The sequence below is a fragment of the Crocodylus siamensis genome, chromosome 1, assembly GCF_052110815.1.
Source record: "Crocodylus siamensis isolate JL-2025a chromosome 1, ASM5211081v1, whole genome shotgun sequence".
Taxonomy (NCBI): Eukaryota; Metazoa; Chordata; order Crocodylia; family Crocodylidae; genus Crocodylus; species Crocodylus siamensis.
Genome location: NC_143395.1, coordinates 426,890,992 through 426,908,877, shown reverse-complemented (window position 1 = coordinate 426,908,877; position 17,886 = coordinate 426,890,992). Strand labels below are relative to the sequence as shown.

The 17,886-nt window shown below is 61.1% G+C and overlaps 1 protein-coding gene across 9 annotated transcripts in view; it reads right to left on the bottom strand.

Annotated features, from left to right (window-relative positions):
• Window positions 1–10,920: 10,920 nt before the first annotated feature.
• DTNB (dystrobrevin beta) overlaps window positions 10,921–17,886 on the bottom strand; it is a 367,922-nt gene continuing 360,956 nt past the window's right edge. For all 9 annotated transcript variants that reach the window (XM_090031193.1, XM_090031196.1, XM_090031197.1 and 6 more), the window contains one exon: window positions 10,921–15,895. The gene's annotated coding sequence lies outside the window, so the exon portion shown is untranslated. The remainder of the gene's footprint in view (window positions 15,896–17,886) is intronic.

Genomic DNA, 17,886 nt, shown 5'->3' with positions numbered 1-17,886 from the left:
GCCACAAGCCAAGGCAGAGGTGCAAAGGAGGACTCACAAGATGAAGACCAGACGGCGGGGAGACGAGGCGAAGAAGAGTCGACGTCTTGCTGACATCCGCGATAGGCACTGTTATTTTCAATGCCACTCAAGCCATCTACGGTCTGAGCACTCAGGGACCAGCTCCCTCGAGACCTAAGGATGGAGGAGACCTGACTGAGGAAAGGGGAGCCATCAATGCCATTACAAGGAGCATTTTGAAGACCTTCTTAGTCATGACTGTTGCTGACAAGGGTAGCGGGTTTGGGGATTTGCTCAGCTCAAAAGTCTTTAACACTTTGCCCAGTCCTGAACCTCCGCGAGTACACATGCCTCAGCGGGACACAAAACACACATCTGTACTCAGCACCAACCATCTACCCAGTTCCTCGAGGGTCTTTCCCAGCCCCGGAGAAGGTGCGTCCAGCTCTCTGCTGCTCAGGCTGCACGTGGTCATCCTCCTCGGGCTGTCTGCGACCCTGCTCTCGGCTCCCACCTTTTAGCTTCCAGCTCCTGGGGCCTGACTCTGCTCTCTCAGGCCTCCCTCTCTCTAGCTGCATCTCTCTCTTCCCAATTCCCTCTGACCCTGTCGCTCTTGTTCCTGGCTCCTTCCCCTGGAAGTTTCTCCCTCTGGAAGTCTCTCCCTCCCTGGGAGACTTTGCACTTCCTGCCACCGCTACTCATCTCCCCCAGCTGGCCCCGTCCTCCTGAGCAGCCTGGATCATGTCGGAGGTGGTCTAACTTGCCACTATAAATCAAAATCTACCATGAAAAGAAAATTGTGCATGTGTATTTCCTCATGCGACTAACCTAGTGAAATGGTGATTTTTCATCCCATTTCGTAACGTGTATGTAAACAACGCATAACGCGTGCAAGCGCCCAGGGTCACCACTTGCAGCTGGGCTGTAGCCTTTGCAGCCTGCAGATGGTTTCCAGACGGACAACTGCCCCCGGCTCCCTGAGCTGGCAGCCCGCTACAAGGAAAGTGTTCTCAACTCCATCCCATGACACCTGGTCAGAGGCCATCTCCGACCCTTGCCGAGGTGACGAAAGCCACTGAGCAGATGAAGAAAGAAACGGCACCTGGAGCGGATGGAAGACTTCAATCAGGGGGAGAGGAGCTCCCATCGCAGCTCCATGCCCTGATCTTAAGGACCAGGAATGAGGAGGAGATGCTAGAAGACCTCGGCGAAACCACGGTTGTGACAGTCTTCAAGAAAGGAGACAAGTTTGGTTGTGGAAACTACCTTGCTGTCCACTAAGGAAAGATGATTGCAAGAGCCCTCCTGAACCGTCTCCTTCCACTTGCTGAAGAGCTCCTCCCGGGCCCTCCGTGCAGGTTAAGGGCATCCAGAGGCACGACAGACATGACTGTCACTGCTTGCCAGCTGCAGGCAAAATGCTGGGAGCAAAATAAGCCCCTTTATGTGGCCTTTGACTTCGTGAAAGTTTTTGACTCTGTCAACCGAGAAGTGTTGTGAAGGATCCTTCTGAAGTGCAGATGCCCACCGAAATTCATCGCCGTTCTTCGCCTGCTCCATGATGGCATGCGAGCGGTGGGTCTCAGTAACAGATCCATCACTGATCCCTTTGAGGGTAAGGTGGGAGTTAAGCAAGGCTTAAGGCTCTTGGTATTCCTAGCCGCGACGCGACATCTGACCAACAAGCTTCCAGCCAGACTGGAGCTAAACTACCAAATGGGTGGTCCGCTGTTTAATCTCAGCCAACTCCAAGTCAAAACAAAGACCACCCCAACCTCAGTCATCGAGCCCGGGTACGCTGATGATGCTGTAGTGCGTGCTTACTGGGAAGCAGACTTTCAGGCAATCGTCAACATTTTTACTGAGATACACAAGAGAACGGGACTGATGTTTACCATTCAGATGACTGAAGTCTTCCAACAAGCCCTTAATCAGCAGTCCTCAGCTCCACTAATTAAGATTCCCAGTGAGACTCTGGAGAACATGGAGTATTTCTCGTGCCTCTCAAGCCATCTCTCGCAGAAGGTGGACATGGACAAAGAACTCTAACGTTGCCTCAAATGTTGGATTTCTTTGGACACCAGAGGAAACGGGTGTTCAAAGATCGTGACATCAGATCTGAAATTGAGCTCATGGTTTATCAAGCAGTCACAGTCCCCACCTTGCTGTATGGAGCTGAGACATGGACAACAGACAGGAGACACCTCGAGTCCTTGGAGAAGAGCTGCCAATGCTGTCTTTGGAAGATCCTTTGAATCTAGTGGGAAGACACAGGCACCAACATTAGCATCATCTCACGAGCAAACACCACGAGCATCAAGGCGAGGATCCTGCAACATCAACTTTGCTGGGACAGGCATGTCATCTGGACATCCAACTCCAGACCCCCGAAGCAGGTTTTTTTCTCCAAGGAGCACGCTCAAGAGGAGGGCAAAGAAAGCGCTTCAAGGACATCCCCAAGGACAGCTCGAAAAAATGTAACATCAACATCAATTTGTGGGAGATGATCACCCAGGGCCACCACAAATGGAGGAAGATCTGCAGTATTTTAAAACCTCACAGTGACAACAAGTGATGGAGAAGCAGGCGCAGCAGAAACAGCGTGTTGGAGACTGAACCAAGAACCCAGAGCCACCCACCCCACGGGGAAACACATGTCTGAGTTGCAACAGAGTCTGCCGATCCTGGATCGGCCTCATCAGCCATATCTAGACCCACAGATAGGACAATCATGGAAGATTACCATCCTCGACTGAGCAGGATTGCCAAAGGAGCAGCAGCAGCTTTATGGAGAGCACAGTGAGCACCACTGGAGCACTCACACACTATTTAAAGAGCCTTTACTTTAGGGCAAAGTTACACATTATACTTAGCCCACATGAAACGGCCTTAAAATGCAAGCATCCGCACGTGAAAGCTCATTAAAGTGCCCTCTGAATGTCTCAAAGTGATGCCTGTCAGGCCAGGGGTAACTCTGGGCCGCGCTACCCAGCTCGTGTTAGGGTAACATCTGTCTGCTGCATGAAGATAAAATGAGTTATTTGAAATCCTCCAGCATCCCAGGATGCACTGCTCCTAGTCTCCCTGCACCCCAGAGCAGGGACAGAGCCTATGGGTCCCGGCTCCTGGCCACGCCCTGGCTCATCGCCCTGGCCACGCCCCGGCCCTCTACCGGCAGGTCAGAGTGGCGCAGGGAAGAAACCGTATTAACTCCTTAACGTGGGACTGCTCACAGTGCAGTCTACCTGGAGCTCTGCTTAGCACAGCATGGATTCGGCCCGGGCTGCGTGTAACATGGGGCATTTCCCTTATTCCTACATGCTCCCCATAAGGGGCCAATCAATTCACAGCACCTGAGCCCTTCTCTCCGGGCTCCCTCCACGCTCCTATCTGAAGCCCCAGGGAGACGGGAGCTTAACTGGCCTCCCCAAGTGGACTGACATGCTGCAGAGCCAGAAATGCAGCCACCAAGCTGCCCACAGCTCACTCCCAGTACCAGCCCTTGGGGCGTGGGAGTGGGCACTGGAAAAGGGCTCAGAGCAGCCCCCGGTGAGATCCAGGTGCTCTGGAAACAGGGAGCTGCAATGAAGGTTGGGTCAAGCTCTAGCTCCATGGAGTAGAGGGGGCTCAGGGGTGCCCTTGTCAGCACCCCCCACCTCCACTCCTGTGGGAGGGGTCACGGGTGGCCACCAAGGGCCCAGTTAACCCTTCCCTGACCCTGCAGCCACTACTGCACTCAGGACTTTGGACCTTCGCTCGCCCTGTGAAACTGCAGTGTTTGGGGCCCAGGGAAGGGTGAACTCAGCTCTTGGGGGAGAGACATTTTACAGCGGTGTCCTGCTCCTGCTAGAGCTTTGAGCCCCCTGGCCCTAACCCAGCACCCCCTGCCTCCAAAATCCTGGTCTCTGTGAAAGCGCCATAGAGAATCCCACAGCTGTGGGGCTGGCAGGGAGCTCCAGGTCACGTCTACTCCGACCCTTGCCCAGGGCAGGATCAGCCCCAACCAAACCCGCCCAGACAAACCCATCATCTAAACTCCTAGAAGAGCAACGCCATCACCCCGACACGGCTCCAGGCGTCACCCCTGGCTCTGCCCTAGCGAAAGCAGGGGATGGCCCCAGGCTGGTGGGTCCCAGCCACAAACTTCGTTCCCAAGCTTGTAATTTATTTTCTGCTCATTGACAAGGGCAAGAACCCCCTGAGGTGGGGCTCAGCCCCCGGCACTTATCTTGTCTGGGGCCGTCTGCTTGCCCTGCACGGGTTTGGCGGACGGAGGACCGGCTCCTTCAAGGCAAATCCATGCAGGGAGAAGCCGGTCCTCTGTGGCATTACGTCTCAGCTACCTAAGGCTCCTTCTAATTAACTTTGCTTTCTGAAGAGTTTTCCTGCCTTGGGGCCTGTCCTTTCCCTCTGAGGATGGGTTTGCAAAGAGGACCAGAGGCCAAGGTCTATTATGGGCCAAATATCAAAAAATGGGAACTACATTTCCACATACCCCACTGACCAGGCACAGCCTGCACCCGGGAAAGGCAGAGGAGATGAGGGCCGGGGCAAAGGTCCAAGGAGAACTGGGCCCCGCACTACAGGGGCAGGCAAAACCCCTCCGGCTGTGCCCATCGGACCTTCCCAACCCCCAGTCTGGCAACTGGCCTGACCCCGAGAGGAGGGGTGAGCCCCCGGCTGGGAGCACAAGGGCATCGGCATGGCCCGGGCCACCCCTGCCACCCCGGCCACAGCAGAGGACAAAGTCCCCATGCTCCACGGGGAGCTGAAACCCCTCCAGCAGCCAACTGGGAACCCGCTCCTTTCTGGCCTGACCCGCAAAACCCTGCGGCATGGGGCTGCCCGACACCTTCCACGAGTGACCCCCCAACACGGAGCTTGCTAATGCGCTCCCATGTAGCCGTGGGTGGAGCGATGGTTTTGGAAAGGGGGGTGCAGAGCATGAGCAGCAGCATCACATTCAGTACGATGCACATTTTTCCTCCAGTTAGAGAAACTGGAAGCTTCGCTAATATGCAAGGGGCCCGGCGCTGTATTATTCAGTTTAATCCTCTGCTGCCCTCCCCTCCTACCTTATTTGTTCTAATTCACCTTGCCCCCGGGCAGTTTCCATCCTACCCCCAGGACAGGATCCTGAGCCCTGGTGTGACCAGCGACCAAGCCCTGCTCTGCCCTTTCCCATGAGGTAGGGCCTGCCCTTGCTGCCTTCACCTCAGCCCCGCGGGCAAGTCCAAGGTCTTGTGAGCAAACGCACATGCCACGATCACGCTAGGCTTTGCCCACGGCAGCCCCGGCCAGCTCACTCCAGGGCTGGCGCTGCCCCTGGCTGCCTGCGTGAGAGCCAGGCCTGTGTGTGACTCTCCCGTCCTCCAGCCCTTGTTGGCCCTGACGGGTCCCCTCTGGCCGGCACAGGAAGACACTTGAATAATACAAGAGGGAAGGAAACGGGATCCTGTTGGGAAGCTGGTGCGGGGTGGGGGGGGCTGGGAGGCAACAGAGTATGTGTATGTGCATGCACACGTGACAGCGAATGCATACAACTGTCCACTGGTGTCAGCAGTGTCTCTTGGTGACTGGGTTTATGCACATCTGTCTCTCAAGGCGGGGTATGCATGGCGTGTGCACACAGGCAGGCATGTACCATGGCTCTGTGCACGTGTGCACACACGTGTTTGAATGCGTGCATAAGTATATGTATGCAACTGCATGCACGTGCGCACACATGCACGCACGCAACTATGCACATGGAGCTTCGGCATGGTGTGCACATCTGTGCACACGTGTGCATGTGCGCCATAGCTTGGTACGTGCGTGCATGCGAGTGTCATGGCTGTGTGTGTACATCTGTACGCCATGGCTCTATGCGTGTTCATGGGGATGCCGGTGCTGTGTGCGCCTCCGTGTGTCATGGTTCCTTGTGTGCGCACGTGGAGGCCATGGCTATACATGGCTGTGTGTACACGTGTGACAGGGTCCGGCGTGCAGCCGCCCAGGCGTGAGCAGGTCTGTGTGTGTGCGGTGGGAGCTGTGGCGAGGGGCTGCCTGGACAGGGCTGTGCACTACATCACGTGCAGCCCCAGCGGCCTGCTCCCTTCTCCTTCCCAGCATTCGCGGGGGTTTTCCATGACGTCTGGGAGCCGCTGGGCCGCCGGGGGGGGAGGTGGAGGCAGCCAGCCCCCGGCCTCTGCAGAGAGCGTGGCCTGGCAAACCGGCTGCTTCTCCGCCAGTGCTCCTGGCCCCGCACCCCCAGCCCCACGCCGGCTCCAGGAGCGTGGCAGCCCCGTTGCAGCCCCCTCTCCACCCTGGCTCCGGCCCTGTCCCCACCGCCCTGCGGGGAGGGGGTGGGGAGCCACGGTGCGAGGCCGGGAGGGGCGGGCGCAGGCTGGGGGCACCCACTGCATCCTCTGAGCCCTGCGGGGAGCAAAGAGGGGCTGGCGGGAGCAGGAGCCCAACAGGACCCCAGCTAAGGAGGTGCCGGGAAGGGGTGCCAGGGCGGCTCTCGTCATCTTCCACATTTCATGCCTGTTAACGAGCTGCCAAGGCAGAGCTGCCCGCCAGCATTACGCATCTGCCCTGCCTGCCCCCATGCCCGTGCCAGGCTGTGGGGCTGGAAGCCACGGCTGGGTCTGTGGGCAACCCCATGCCCTGACTGCCCATGCGCAGGCGAATGTGCCTTGCACCCCCAGGCACGGGGGCAGACCAGGCTGGGCACCACAGCTGGCTGCCACCCACCCACCCAAATGTGGTGCAGGCACGGCCTGTGCCTACAGGAGGCATTTTGTGGGGCACAAGGGCCCCAGGGTGAGCTCTGGGCAGCAGGGGCACATGCACCTGTGTGTGTACATGTGCATGTGTGCTTGTGCATGCACACGGCTATGCATACATGTCAATGTGTTTGCATGCATGTTTGCACTGTGTGGGCATGCAAGTGTGAATGTCTGCCTGTGCGTGCATTTGTTTGCATGTCTGTGCATGGGTGTGCATGCATGAATTCATGTCTGTGTATGCATGTTTGCATTTGCATGGGCGTGCATACACGCTTGTGTGTGCCCACAATATTCGTTGCCATCTAGTGGCCCCTGCACATGGCTTAAGGCATCCAGCCCGTGACCGCGGGGGGCCGATCCCAGACACGCCGGGCGCGGGCAGCGCACGGGCACAGAAGGCTTCTCTGTGTGCATATGCATACATGTGTGCATGTGTGTGCATGTGCACATGTGCGTGTGTCTGCTCACGTGTGCATGCATGTATGGAGGCACTGATGCAGTTGGGCCTGGGGGTGCCAGGCTCGTCCCAAGGGGGCACCACCCCCGGCTCCTGCCCCACCCCCCTGCAACTGCTTGCGCCGTGAGTCCTGTGGCAGTGAATCCAATCGCTGTGGCTGTGGGCCTACAGCTCCTACCTTGGCTGTGGGATGCGCCCAGTGCTGGGGAGGCCGCTGGGCCCCTCCTCGTCGGCTGTAGGCAGGAGAAGCCACCAGTGTCCCCAGGGCAGCCAGGGGGTGGAGGCCGGAGTTGGCATCGTGCCACTGCGCTCAGAGCTGTACGTTTTGCGAGCTGTTTCCGTGGTGGGCCGGGAGCGCTGTCAGCCCTGTGGGTTGGGGCTGCGGCTGCCTGCGCCCCTAGAGATGCAGAGACAGCATGGGAGCTGGGGGGCTGGGACCGTGGGTGCCAGTGCTCGCAGGCCAGGGGCTGAGTGGGGGTCGGTCCCCGCTCCCAGCAGCGTCCCCCCCCCCCCCCCACACCAGGCCTGGATTAGCACTGACCTGCCCTATTAACCTTTCTCCCGGGGAGCCGGGGCCCCTGCCGGCCCTGAACCCACGCAAGCCAGTGGCGCTAATGTGAGCCGGCAGCGCCCCCCACCCCCCAACTCACTGCCCCCCAGCCCAGCCCGGCTCTGCCTCCGGCCCGGCTCAGTCGTGCGGCGCTGGTCAGATGCAGGCGCTCTGGGCAGGGGCAGGGAGGGGGCTGGTGGTGCCAGTGATGGGGGGCTGCAAACACTCTGCCCTGTTCCAGCCCCCCAGAGTCCAGAGCATCCTCCCCCTGCTACAGATGGGGAAATGGAGGCACGGAGCAGCCCAGAGGCTATACGGGGAACTAGAGCAAGGTATCAGGAGGCCTCCCCCCCGCCGCTCCCCCAAGTCTAGTCGTGTTTCCCCCGCAAAGCTGAGCAGAGAACGGCGGCGTCTGGGGGCCTGTGGCCCAGCGCGGGCGGCTCCGTCGGACCGGCGGGCAGCCCCGGGCTGGTTTCAGCAGACAGCTGCTTGGAAAGGTCTCCCGGGGGCACCTGGGGAGCGGGGAAGAGGAGGTGCACGCACGCCCACACATGCGTGTGCACGCGGGCCCAGCAGGGAAGGCTGTGGAGCAGCTGTGTGGCGCAGTGGAGGCCCGTGCCGCCAGGCTCGTGCAGACATGGGACAAGGCGCTGGGGCATGCCAGCGGGGACGGGGGCACCGGTGGGGCAGAGGGGCAGGATGTGGGCCCGGGGTGCCCAGACTGGGCCCAGCTGCAGGTGCTGGGGCCGGCGAGGCCAGGGCGAGGGGAGGCGAGGGCGGCCGGTGCGGGAGCCAGGAGCCCACGCTGGCCCAAGGGGCTGGGGCGGAAAAGCAGGGGGGTCCGGCTGTGGCCTGAGCAGCCGCCTAGGCCCCGGCTGCCCGCTGGGGGTGGGGCTGGAGCTGGCCCCCCTGCCCATTTGGTGCTGTGCTCATGCTCCCGCCGGCCTCTTGCAGCTGCCCCGACCTCCGTCCCTGCGGGAGAGCCGAGCGCGCCTCTTCATTAGATGCCAGCGTGTGCTAACCGGCGCCGTGGGGGCCTTTTGTCGCGCGCACTAATTATCCCGCAGGGACGGCCGCAGCCGCAGCCCCCTGGCCCGCGGGCTGCCTGGAGCCGGCAGCGCTACGGCACGGCTGCGCTGGGCCGGGCCAGACGGTGGCCGGAGCGGGGTGCAGGGGGCCGGCGGCCAAGGGCCTGGGGGAGCACACCCCCAGCCTCCCCTCCGCTCGCTGGGTCGGGACTGGGCAGCACGAGGAGGGAGAGGGCAGCCCCGCAGCCTGGGCTGTTGGGGGGCCCGTCTCCGCCCGCGCCTGCTTTCACCGCAGCACCCCTTTCCCCCCGGGGCTCTGCGGGGTGCGGCTGGCAGAGGCAGCAGCCCGGTGCCGTGTGCTCTCCCAGGGATGCCCCAGCCGGTCCCGCTCTGCCCACGACGGCTGCAGGCGAGGCGGCGCCGGGGCCCTCCTGCCTGTGGCGCGCCCTCGCCCGTGGCGGTCCAGGCAGGCCGGGGCGAGGAGCAGGCTCCTGTGCCAGGGCTGCGGGGGAGGTCTCCGGGCCAGCCCCAGTGCGGCTGTGCTGGCGTCGCCGGGCTCCGCCAGTGCAAACCCGTGGCAGTCGCGGCGGCAATGATTTCGGCGCCGCTCCGTGCCGTGGCTCGCGGAGGGCGGCGAACCTGGCGGGCTGAAGTCAGCCTGGCCCACGAGCGCTGAAGCCACGCGGCTGAGCACAAGCAGGACCCGGGGCCGGCCAACATGATGTGCCAGGCTCCACGGTCCCAAGCGTGGCCCCCGGCCTCCCCACACGGGCCAGCCCGTGCTCCTTTTTCCTCCTGGCCGTGGTTGTGAGCGGGGGTCCCCGGGGTTGCAAGCAGGAGGCGGGAAGGGCCCCGTGCAGGACGCCGGTGGCACCGGCAGGGAGCAGGGAACCGGTATTCACGGCCTGTTGCTCTTCCTGGGGCGCGGGGCGCAGAAACCACCTCTGCTCCCAGGCCCCACAGGCCGCTCTGCATGAGACGAGGAATGCAAACTCCTGCCTCCAAGCCGGGAGCAGCCTCCTCCCAAATTGCAGAGGGGTCAACATCTTTCCCACAGTCTTGCCCATTCCCTAGAGCGCTTGGTGGGCAGCAGACGGGCTGGCCTCGGCGCCTGGGACCATAAACCATCGCCATTGCCTGTTCTGCAGTGTCAGGCCCAGTGGGCCACCGCGGGGACCAAAGACCCCTCCCCGCGCAGCTCGAGTCTGGGTGGGTTTGTCCGTGGCGCAGGGGAGGATGGGCTGGGGGACTGGGACCAACACCTGGCCCACAACGTGCCTGGACGACACACGGTGCTGCGCCCCGCGCCCCGGGGCCAGACCCAGAGGGGAGACGCGGAGGAAGCCAGACCCAGCCGCGGTTGCGGTCAGGGTGCGTCGTCCGAGGGCTGTGGGTCAGGATGGCCGCGGTGGGCAGGAGCCACTGCACCAGTGCTAATGGCGTCGTGATGCCAGCATCCGGCGCTTGATCAGGGGTCCCTGGTTTGAGACCTAGCCAGGGACAGGAGCGCCTGGGGGAGCGACTGCAACCGAGCGCTTGCCGCTCTGCTCGCTCGTGTCCTCTGCCTTCTTGGCAGGTGACGGCTGGCTTGGAGCTAGGGCGCCCCAAATTCAATCACTGGCACACGAGGGAGCATCCCCTGCAGCCCGCTCGGGTCCCCAGCCCCACGGGCCAGGGGCCCCCTTTGCAGCCAGGGTGGCCCTAAGTTCAGAGCAGCTTCTGGGGACCTGACAAGGCGCCCTCCCCGGGCACGAGGGCTGAGTCTACCAGGCTCCCACGCCCATGTCCAAGCTCTTACAGACACCCATAGCAGGGGCTAGGAGCTCTGGGGCCCTGTGGGTTTGCTGCCCTTTCCACTCAGGAGACCACCTGGTGAACTAGGCCCGGGGATGCCAGGGGGTGCAGAGTCGGCGCTGAGCCTGTCGTGGGCCCTGGTTCTCGACCCTGCGTCCGTGACGAAGGCGGGCGCTCTCCTTGCTCTGCTGCTCCACGTCAATGCACGGGAACGGCGGCTTTCGTGGCTGCACGTAGTCCCGGAGCACGAAAGCCCGGTATCTCGCCTGCATTTGTCTCGCGGGGGCTGCCGTGCCTGTTCGCTGCAGACAAGAGACCCTCAGGGATGGGACTTGTTTATTAAATACTTGGCAGATGACAGAACATGGCTTCCAGGTTACAGATCCGGATTAGGTGCGCTCCCAACATGTACACAGCCTCGTGCATTAGCACGTAGGGATGAGACCCCCAGACAGACACAGGCTCCCGTGCGCCGCACCCCTGCTCCATGCACAGCGGAGCTGCATAAACATCTGGTGGTGGGCACCGACCCCGCGACAGACTGGGGGCAAACAGAGGCAGTCTCTGCCCACTGCGCTGCTGGCAACCCTGCCCAGCTGGGATTAGCACGGCTTTGCCCTGCGGCTTGCAGCTGCAAGAGAGCAGGGGCCGAGGAAGGAGCTGGGCACGTGCGCAGTGTTGCACAGCAATGTCTGCCCTTCTACAACCTGCAGTGAAGCAACGTGACGGGACAACAGCACGGGCAGGGCCCGCCCCGGGGCGCGGAGGTACGGCCCTCCCAGGCTCCTGGCACCATCACGCTTGGCTTGGGCATCAGCCCCGGCACGGGCCCTCCTTTGCTCATGCTGCCACGTGCTGAGATGCTGTGAGCAGCCGGCGCCACGTGGCTGGTGTTTCTCTTTGAAAGCCCCGGCTCCGTTGCCATGTGGGATTTCCTGCTTGGCGAGGCTGCCCGTGCAGCTCCAGCTTTGCAAACTTGGGCAGACTGGCCCATGCCGCGCTCCTCCAGCAATTCCCATGGCGATGGACACGGCGGGTTGTGGTGTTGAGCCCGAGGGGCTCCCGAAGCCCCACCACCACCTCCTTCCCATGGGGCTGCAGCTGCAGCCACTCCCTGGGTTTCTGGCCACGTGTTTATTTGGTGCAAAAACAAAATGCTGGTTTTTGTCAGGGGGGAAATGTGGGGCAACAAGCCCGGGAGCATGCAACAAGGAGCCAGGGGCCTTGTTGCCACCCTCATCTCTAAGCCATCTCTCCACGCTGCGCCCACACCAGCCGGTCACCTTCGCAGCACCTGTCTGCACGTAGCGGAGTCGTCTCTCTGCACACGCCGTGCGCGATGGGCGTCTGCTGGACGCGGCCTTTTTGGCACGAGGCCCCGACGCCCACGCTCACCCCTCTCCAAAAGCCACAATCCTGGCACCCAGCAAGGGCGGTTCTGCCCCAGATCCGCTCCAAACACCGAGCCAGCTTCTGTCCACGCCGGCTGCCCCCAGCCCGTAATGGGCACCGTGGCCTGCTGCAGTCACGGGGAGTCTCTCACTGACTTGGTGGTGGCCGGTGCTCTGGGACTATCGTTACCCACCCTGACAAAAACCGTGCACAAGAAAACCCTGTGTCCGAGGGGAAAGAGGAAGTGTCTTTCTTGAGGATTGCTTTTTTTTTCCAGCGGCAGCTTTTGGAACCTGCTTTGGGGCCTGGCGCATCGGCCGCGGCCCTGGCAGCGGGGTCCAGGGTCAAGGCTGTGTCACGTGTACATGCACGCTGGGATCCAGGCTGCGACTGAGAACGGGTGGCACACGAGAGCCCACCTGCGCCGCGGCGCTGCTACGACCCACCAGACGTGGACAGCAGCTGGGGGCGGTGCGGCAGGATCTTGCCTCTGTGGGCGAAAGGTTGGGTGCGCGGGGGCAATTAACGCAGGCCGACAGAAAAGGACCAGGGACAGCCTCGTGCGCGGAAGGGAACAGCGGCGGAGGCAATGGTCTGATCAAGTACATCGGCGCCGGGCCCGAGAGGCTGGCTCCAGAGGTTTACGGCAGCTCTTCCCAGGGCACGCTTGCGGGGCGCGTGCTGCTGCATTGCACGGCACCCCCGCTGCGAGCCGGGCGCAGGGACCTGGCTCACCCACGACGCACCCGGCTGCTCCGGCCTGCGCCTTCCCTCCTCCCTGGTGACATCGTTGGCATTGAACAATGCGCCGGCACAGCTCAGCTCGCGGCACGGCAGGAGGAAGGTGCAGGCAGGTGCGGCGCACTCCTCCCAGTACAGGGGCTTGCCCCCTAATCAGGCGACTGGTAGTGGAAGCCTCCAGTCCCAGCCCCAAGTAACGAGGCCGGGGTGGGGGGGCTGGGCTGCCCCCGTGCTTGGCGACACGCCCGTGTGACATGTCACACTGCGCTGTGACATCACAGGTGCGCGGCAGCCAGCTCACCAGTCTCTTTAGCGACCCCTTGTTAACACCCCCGGCCCCTACCCCGCAGGGCCGGGCCGCCCGCCACTTCCAAGGAAAATTCTCTTGATCTGGGTGCGATGGCAAAGAGCAGCTTTCCTCAGTGTAGCGGGTTAACGAGGACACGCACAATTGAAGTTCAGGCCTTAACGATCAACGGGGGAAGCGGACGGGGCTGTTAATGGCCTGTTCCTGACACTCTTAATTCCTCAGGGCACTACTGCGACGCGCAGGGCGCGTTGCAACCTGCGTTTGCCGAGCTGACCAAGAAAGATGGGTTCACAACTCCTGTCTGGGCAAGTGATAGCCAGCTAAATCGATGACATCCTCTCAACGTCACACTGTAGGGAACAGGCTTACGGCCCCCTGAAAACCGACCTGCAGACCCCAAGGTTACTGTAATGCAGAGCATCTGCTAAAAGGCTCAGTGAATATATATGGCACTGCGGGGGAGTCAATCCAGAACCGTGGCACACAGGGTCACATTTAACGTACACAGACCGTATCCCAACTCTGGCTGCAAAGCGCCATTGATCCGTCAAAAAACATACGAACAAAGAGCAGACACCTCGACCCACTGCAGACGCGACACGACGCGACGCGACGTCTTACCACGCGGCACGGGCCTCGCTTGTTGGATCGGCAGCGTTCAGGGGACAGAGCAGGCATAGAAAGCACTATGGAAAACGCTACAGCAGCTGGCAGTGACTCCGCAGGCACGAGATACATCTCCCAAATCAAAGACGGGAGCTGATGCCTTTTCTAGTAGGTGGCAATGGACCGGGCTAGCCAAGCGCACCTGTGTTGGTGGTGGGCCGGCGAGGGCCCCCGGACTGCTCTGAGCTGTCTGGCGCTGACCATCCCATCCGTGAGCTGCCCGAGCACACGGCACATCCTGGACAAGCCTCACTGGTGCCTCACCTGTGTCCCCCCGGGCCCCACATCCGACAAGCTCTCAGCTGCAGCAGCTGCTTCTGCCTTTGCGCGCTGGGCTGACAGTGGGAGCGAACGTGGGGGGAATAAATCCTGGGCAGTGGTAGCAGTGCAGCTGCTTGGTGGGCTCTCCACGGCATCTCGGCTTGCCCTTCTCCAGCCCTGTGCCCTTCCCTTCTGCTGCACTTCGGGCCCAGGCATTTGGGGTGGCAAAGTGGCCTGAGGGCTTATTTGGGAGCGTACAAGAAGCAAGGCCATTCACCTGCCTTGCTCCCACGTCCGCTCCACCGCAGGCAGTCACCCACCCACGGATCTGGCCCCGGAGTCATGCTGCTTTGCATGCAGACTCCCGCTGGCCCCCCGGCCATGCTCTTGTGGTCCGACCTCCAGGGTCTTTGCAGAGCCGGAGGAGGGTGCGACGGGGGGACATGAAGGGCTCTGCTGCGTGAGCCCTGGCAGTCCCAGCTGGGGCCATGGAAACGTTTCGGGGGCAGCATCCTGCTAACCTGACTGCTGGCGCTGGGGACAAAAGGGGAACAGGACATGGGCCATCCAGGGCAAGGAAGAGGTCTCAGCATAGACAGAAGACGAGCCTGAGTCACGCAGGCTCAGTCCCTACCCGCTGGCATGGCCACTAGCCCCGGACCCAGCTCATCCTGCCCCGGCTTGGGCAGCTACTACCATTAGCCCAGGGCACGATACAGCTAATCCTTCGGGGAGGGTCAGTGCCCACGCAAGCCCTGCCACGTCTCGGTAGGCTAAAGCTAACACACGGGACCAGGCGATTGTCATGTTTCTCTCCTCCTCGACAGCTCACTCACAATATTTATATATTCGGCTAACCCTGCGGCCACTGTGTCTGTCTGGTTTTCCTCTCCCCGTGGGCTGCGGGTGCCTGGTGAGCCCTTTCTTCCAAGCGCTGGTGTTGCGGGTGGGCCCAGGCAGGAAGAAAAGCCGAGACTCGGCTTCGGGGTTTCTCCCTCCGCTCCGTTCGTCACCTGCGATAAATATTTATGGATGCATTAGGGCTCTCAGCGCCTTTTGCTAAAAATGCCGTTCCCAAGCACCGGGGAAGAAATTAAAATCTCTAGTGATTGGAAGTGACTGCAGTGCAATGGTAGAGGCTGCCTTCGGCCTATGCCACTGTTATTCCTCCTCCATTTTATGCCAGAGCATCCGCGAGTCACGAGAGGGAGCGCAACGCTGGTGCGGGTCCAAGCCTGCTGCCTCGCCGCTGTGCCGCTCCGCGGGTCTGGATGGACACGGAGAGCCAGGAACCCCTGCCGGGCGTCTCCTTCAGGTCGACGGCCCCTACCTGCAGCGGCTCCTCCTCCTGCCGTGCATCTCTCGCCCCTTGGCCGGCCCTGCCGTTTGCTCGCACAACCGTGCAACGTCAAACGCTATGGCAACCAAACAGCAATAGACAGGGGTATTTTTAGAAAGTGTGGGGTTTTTTTTTTTTTAGAGGCTCCGCGCTCAGAGTTCCCTTTGTGTTACAGGAAAGCTCAAATGGGGCTAAATCCGTTTTTACATGCATGCCAGGGGTCAAAGAGCATGAGGAAACAACCAGCACGTGATGAAATGATGGCACCGTCCGGGTAGGAAACCAGAGGCCCGCACGCTTGACGGGAGCACAGCTTGCTGCTTGCAGCCTCCCGCGGGCCGGTGAAGGCTTGATGGGGCACTGTCTGGCTAGCGCTGTTAAACACCAGGGAAAATCGTACATGCAAGGATCTATGAAGAAAACGCCCCCGGAGAAAGCCCTTCAGTCAGGTCCCTGCCCTTGTCTGCAGGCGGTGGGTTGTGATCTGTCACGGCTGCACGATGGTGAATGTATTGGCTGAAACATGCCTCTTCCAAAGGATGTGGAGACGTCTCTAGCACGTGAGCTCGTTTCATGGCCTTCTGTGCCTGCACCATTGGAAACACACAGCCGTTAGCTGGACGCAGGGCAGCGGGCGCACCGCCGGGGACTGAGAGGTACATACGGGCTGCTTGCTTTCTCCAGCTTGCACCCATTCCTGCGCCATGGCCCCTGCACTGGGAGCTCCCGGGCCCTCCTGCCTAGTCGTGTCTGCTCGCCCCCACCCCATCCCAATCGCCACCCCCAACCGGTTCAGCGTGCGCAGTTCTCGCAATGGTCTAGACCGGAGAACCGGGCAACATGGAAGGGGGCACACAAATCCTCCTGCGACACTGCTGCCTGGACTGAGCTGAGCTGGCCTGGACAGATCCACGGACCGCTTTGCACGCTGCCTTCTGGAGCCCGTGTGCCAGCTCCTCTGGGCCATCCGCTTGGACGGGCCTAGGACCATTCCCCCTCAGAGACCGAGTCTCTGGCATCAAAGCGTGTTTGCTGCTGGCATGGGGCCTGCCTGACCGATGGCCCTGGGGGTGTTTGTGCCCGACCGGAGAGCTGTGACTAAGTGGATCCCCAAAGCCTGCTAGGCTCGTGACCGACCGCAGCCAGCCAGGCCTCGACAGCTTCTCATCAGGGAGAGGGCACCAGGTCCCACCCAGGGGACACCCAGCCTACATGTGCTTCCTCCTCTTTTCGGAGAAGAGCGGGTGGATGGCAGCCAACTACAAATGGAGCGAGTGCCGGGGGGCAAAACCGCTGACAAGGGCATCCCTGAATATCCTGACCTCAGTGACCCTTCACTGACTAGGCAGGACCACCCCATTTGTGATCCCCTCGATGCCCCCCATGAGGGGACGGAGAAGACCAGCTCAGCAGATGGTCCAGGAAGTCGGGAAGTCGGCCCCCATGACAGAAGGGATGTGGACAAGTTGGAGAGAGTCCAGCGGAGGGCAAGGAAAATGGTTGGGGGGCTGGGGGACAGGATTGGTGAGGAGAAGCTCAGGGACCTGGGCTGATGTAGTCTGGAGAAGAGACGACCGAGGGGGATTGAACAGCAGCCGTCACCTCCCCGCAGGGGGGCTGCGAAGAGGATGGAGCTGGCCTGGTCTGAGTGGGGGAAGATACAGGACAAGGAGCAATGGGCTCAAGCTGCAGCAAGGGAAGTTAAGGTTGGATATTAGGAAAAACTTTTTTACAAGGAGGGTGGTGAAGCACTGGGACAGGCTCCCCAGAGATGTGGTGGAGTCTCCATCCTGGGAGGTGTTTAAGACCCAGGTAAACAAAGCCCTGGCTCCGGTGATGTAGTTGGGGCTGGTCCTGCTTGGAGCAGGGTCTGGACTAGATGTGACCATCTGAGGTCCCTTCCACCCTCACTGTCTGTGATTCTAGGTCACAGCAGAGGGACGGTGATCCCACAAAGCAGAAAAGGCCGAGACTGTGCCTGGGAAATGACCGGTGACTTGGAAGGACCTTTGGGAAAAGGGCTCTGTCTTGTGCGATACTTTGTGATGGATACAGGAAACCTGGAAGGGGCTGGGGTGCACTGGTGTGCACTCAGGCCCTTCCTTGGTTTTGCTGGAGGAAGAACCAGCTGGAGCATTGAGCAACCATCCCCTTCTAACCCCAAGTGAGCGGCTGTCCTTTCCTCCACGGGCTTATCCTGCGGTTGGAGTTAAAAGGCATGCACAACAAACTGAAAACAAAGAAACCTGAACCTCCTACGACCAGGTCACCAAATCCTTAGACGCAGGGGTAGCAGTGGACATCGTCTTCTTGGGCTTTCGGAAGGCTTTTGACACTGTCTCTCACCCTGTTCTCATCAAGAAACTGGGGGACTGTGGTGTCGACACCCCCACAGTCAGATGTGTTGCCAACTGGCTGGAGGGCCGCACCCAGAGAGCGGTGGTGGATGGGTCATTTTCAGCCTGGAGGGACGTGGGCAGTGGGGTCCCCCACGGCTCGGTCCTCGGGCCCGCACTGTTCAACATCTTCATCGGTGACTTGGATGAGGGGGTAAAAAGCACCTGTTCAAATTTGCTGA